Below are 4,605 nucleotides of genomic sequence, written 5' to 3' on the forward strand. Positions count from 1 at the left end.
GGGGGGGGGAGGGGGGGGAGGGAGAGGGAGAGAGAGAGAGAGTAATGTGAAAATAAAGATAAGGTTGCTACCTTATAAAATCAATAATGTTTATGTGGAAATACTGAACCTCTTCTTACCTCAAGAACTCTATCAGTTCTTCCTTCCTTAATTCATTTTTTCCATTTGATAATAAGTTATCCAAAAAATTCTTCCAATGAAAAAAAAACAAAGGACTCCTAAGTTTAGAAGTCTGTCAAATGCTTTTATATTATTTCACCTTAAAGTGTTACTTAGAGACTTAAAAGGAAAAAATGCTTTATAAAATCTGGGAGAATAGTAAATTATGTCTAATTACCGTTGACACTCTCCTGACTTGAATTTGTTCCTGTTGATAAATGTTACACGGTCAGCGCCTGCTGTATGAGCAATGTGCTGTACTGTCCCTCAGTCTTCTTCCTGCAGACAAGAAAAGTGTAATTTTCTTTTAAGTGACTTGGCAAGCATAAAGTCTTATAAAAAGGTGCAGAAAACAACCTACATTCAGTAAGACAGCAAGAGACATCAGAGAACAGCCAGTGATTAACTCTACTAGAATCAGCAAATAAAACTCAAGGAAGACCCGACTGGGAAAGAACCAGACGACCTTACGCAGTGTTCTTGCATTTATTCAGTATGTACAGAATGCAAAACCTGACAACTGTGTAAACACTGCACATACATTTAATGCCGTACTAGCCAAAGACACTCCATTGCTTATCTATGATCTAATTAGCGAAAGGTAACTTGAATGCTATGAAGATGGTTCCCGTATGAAGCGCATTCTGTGGTAATTAAGTGTATTTACTTAGCTATCTACTCAATGCTCTATTGCTCTGTATGACAAAAGTGATGAAAAAAACAATCCATTTCCAGAAAGTATGTGAATGTATCAAAATTTAAATTATCATGAACATATTTATCCTCTGGTAGGGGACATAAAAAAAGACATAAATTGTACAATCTGGAAAACGCAATCACAATTTACTGTTATGGGGCAGCACAACCTTATTCTAGAAACTGTTCCACTAAAGGTGCTCCAGCATGAGAAGGTAACGAACAGCTTCAGTAGTCACTGGAGCTGTTCAAGATGTTAAATTTAATGATGTAAAACCCACTATCTTTCCCAAGCTACTGAATCCAGTACCAAACTCCAGTTCCTAAACCGTTCGCACACTGAGGATTGTAAATCTCATTGTTCTGGCTCTCCAAACTCAGGAAGCCTTTACAAATATTAGTCAATTCCCAATATAGGTTTTCTAAAGAAAAGGCACAGGCATGTATGTTCTGCAGTTTTACTGGAACACTCCAAGAAATCACTGCCCCCGTAGCTCACTGAGGTAGTTTACAGACTCAGCTGGCTAGCTTTGCACTGAGCCAGCCAGCAGAAGCTCACAGCTTCCTCCAGCAAACACAGCAGATCCATTGTTATTTTCCCCAGAAAGGTGATACTGTCTTGAAGTCGCAGATGTTTCTGAAGTCACAGCCTAATAAATGTTCCTCCTGAACTACTTTTAATAAGACATGGGCACAAAAATATAAAGCATCAGGCCCCAATGCTGGAAAAGTGAACCTTGAGCAAACGGAGGCATTTTCCACATCAATCAAGATATTTGGAACAATAGCAGATTTACATTAAGATTGAAACGGACTAGGGGCTCTGAGCCAGTGGTCTGTCTTTGCTGGTCAATACACAGAAAGGATTGTGTTAGCACCACTGAAAGAATAAATTATCGCTGCTTTTACAATAAGCTCTTCAAGAATGCAATAAAGAGTTCAGTGTGTGCTCCTCACTCAGGAATCCAAAACTTTTCAGTTAAGGTCTGGCTTGCAGCAAAGATAACAGCTGAAAACTAACCATCTTGACCTTGGTAAGCTTCATGACAACTTGCTAAAAACAGGTGAAAAAAAAGGAAAAGGTTACTTCTTTGATATCCACCGGCCTTGAAACCAGAGCAATGAGCAACCACAATTTTAAACACCGATAGTTCAGACCTGATTGTTTTGAGATATAGCAAAATTAGAAGTGAGAAACATAATTTTTTTTCCTGAAGTCTCTTGACTGTTGCAGTATTACTAATATTGAGGTTTTCTCATCTGCTTTCAGAGATACATTTAAAATTCTTCTCTGATTAAATGAAATAATGACAGGAAATTAAGAAGATACTTAACTAGGGAGGCATTTTTACAATATTTCATACTGGCTTATGACTTTGATGCAGAATATTGTAAGAATGCCTTCCCAGTTGTCTATTTCCTTAAAAGTTACAAGTTTCACAAGAAGTCTTCCAAGCTGGGGGAAATAGCAGGTCATCAAATAAAAGTGCCAGCTTCAGTCTTCCAAGCTTAAAACACGTATTTTAATTTGCTTGAAATTCACCTAAGGGGATTCCAAAACCTTTTTCAATAATTGGTGTACAAATGGGTCTACAAATACATACATAGTACCGCTCAAACATACTGCATTCCCAGTGGGGGTTTGCCAAGCCCAGGCACTCTCTCTTGTGAGCAGAATGCTGGAATTTTTACTGTTTGCACAGTACATATAAAATCTTGTTTTTTAAGGACTCACCAAAACTTTCCTAAAAATAAACGTAAAAGATGAAAGATTGTTGGCATGGGTGTGACAACCCACACAGTCAACATGATGCAAATGCTAGCCTCCCAAAAAACCCAAACAAAAGACTGTTAAAACCGTTACAGAACATTTATGTTGCTTTGTTGCAAATTTGGTTTCAGTGCACCATCAAAGAAAGATGCAGTTTGTGATCAAGGGTTGTGGCAGGAAACACATTTGTGTAGACAAAGTTATCTTTATTCTCTCTAAAGGTGAATACATTAGGAGTTATTGTTTTAAACTATTCTAACATCCAATTCCTCAAAACCATTGGCAAGTAAAACACTGTAATAACATTAACTACCAAGTTTTACGCACAGAAGTAAGCTACCCGAATATAACAGGAATGAAAACAGCCTGCAATATGTATCTGTGCAGACACAAACCCCAAGAAGTTGAAATTATTCCATTTCATTGTCAAAGTGCTGCTTAATTGCAGTTAAGGCCAAGTTTTTCAAAAACTTGCTGCAACAATACTGAGCCTACAACTGAGTGAACAACTTGTAATAGCTTGCTCCAGGAGACATTTAAGACAGTCAATACAAGTCCTGTTTATTCACAGACTGCTGTATTAAGAATCACAAACTAAGAACCAGGATACCAACGAACACAAAGGAGATGACTTTCAACTCAGCTTTACAGAATATTAGATTTATTTGATCCTAGCTAAGAACAAATTATTCCCAGACAACAGCAGCATTCCAAAACTTTCAGAGATTTGGAACACAGTAAGGTAAAAAGACCTAAAAGAGAGGACAGCGTAATAGCTGGCTGTTTTTCAACATGCATGATTACACACACAGAGCCTTGAGAAAGTCAACATCATTTTACCACCTTATCCTTTTTCACAGACAAATTACATAAAACAAGGAAAGGAATGCAAGTGTGGGAAGCAACTCGGGTTTTGCTTCTTACTCACAAAGATACTGAGCAAAACACAAAGTACTTTCTTCTACACTGGATATTAACTCCAAGGTCAATTTATTGGCTTAAAATACAGAGAGGATGCTTCCCTGGTTAAAATGCTAATCTGAGTCTCAGGAAACCTAGATTCAATTCCCTGCCTCACCACATACTTCCTGTGTGACCTTGGGCCATAAATATTTCGGTGCCTCAGTCTTTCCATCTGTGGCTGAGATAGTATTTCCCTATTGAATCAAGTGTCATAAAGATAAATACATTAGAAGAACATTAGGAATCACAGACCATAGGCATAAGCGTACCGGGCTACTGAAGAACTTATCTGCAGCAGTACTGTGTGTCAATATTCACAATTAGGCATCAGGTAAAGCAAGGAAGGACTGCCAATGTTGAAAACCTAGTTACCGCAGGATAGAAAAGCCGTAAAATACTTGAAGAATGGACAGAAATTGAAACATCAGTTATAAAAATAAATTAGCTTTACAGAAAATTTCCACCATTCCAACAAGAAGTCTGAGTAGCAAGTTTTAAACAGGAACAAAACTCAGAAGCCAGCTGAGAGCAAGCTGCTAAAGGAAGCAAATACACCTGCCAGCAATGCATTATTATTACCCTGTTTTCCGAGATTACTGCGATGTGCTGCGCATGAAGCGCCTCAAATAAGAAGCAGCAGAGGGGCTGGCTGAGGCTGGGGGGCCACGAATCCCTGGAGACTCTCCCCCAGCCCTCCGCAGGAAAGCAACCGCACGTTGCTGAAGTCAACAGCCTTTTGTAAAAGGCAGTAAATAGGATTGCGCTGAAAAGCAGTCACAGTAGGGTCCCCACCTTTGCCGCTGCCCCAAGGCAGAGGGGGACAAAGCAGAAGGGGGGAGGGTAAAAAGATGGTCACCACCCAAACACTAGATGACAGGACTGACCTCCCCCTGCCCCGACCCCAGGAGGAGCTGGGGGAGGTGTCTGGTACTCGAGCTGCTGATCAGCCAAGGGGAACAACTACAAGGCTACGTGGCATTTGCAGGCAGCAGCTCCGGCTGCCGAGGAGGGAGAAA

The 4,605-nt window shown here is 39.7% G+C and overlaps 1 protein-coding gene across 2 annotated transcripts in view; it reads right to left on the minus strand.

Annotated features, from left to right (window-relative positions):
• The window catches only part of LOC104834793 (fibronectin type-III domain-containing protein 3a-like), a 49,392-nt gene that overhangs the window by 43,812 nt on the left and 975 nt on the right, over positions 1–4,605 (minus strand). For both annotated transcript variants that reach the window (XM_010572391.1, XM_010572390.1), the window contains exon 2: positions 338–438. The gene's annotated coding sequence lies outside the window, so the exon portion shown is untranslated. The remainder of the gene's footprint in view (positions 1–337; positions 439–4,605) is intronic.

The sequence above is a fragment of the Haliaeetus leucocephalus genome, unplaced genomic scaffold (genome assembly GCF_000737465.1).
Source record: "Haliaeetus leucocephalus isolate CR32 unplaced genomic scaffold, Haliaeetus_leucocephalus-4.0 Scaffold340, whole genome shotgun sequence".
Taxonomy (NCBI): Eukaryota; Metazoa; Chordata; class Aves; order Accipitriformes; family Accipitridae; genus Haliaeetus; species Haliaeetus leucocephalus.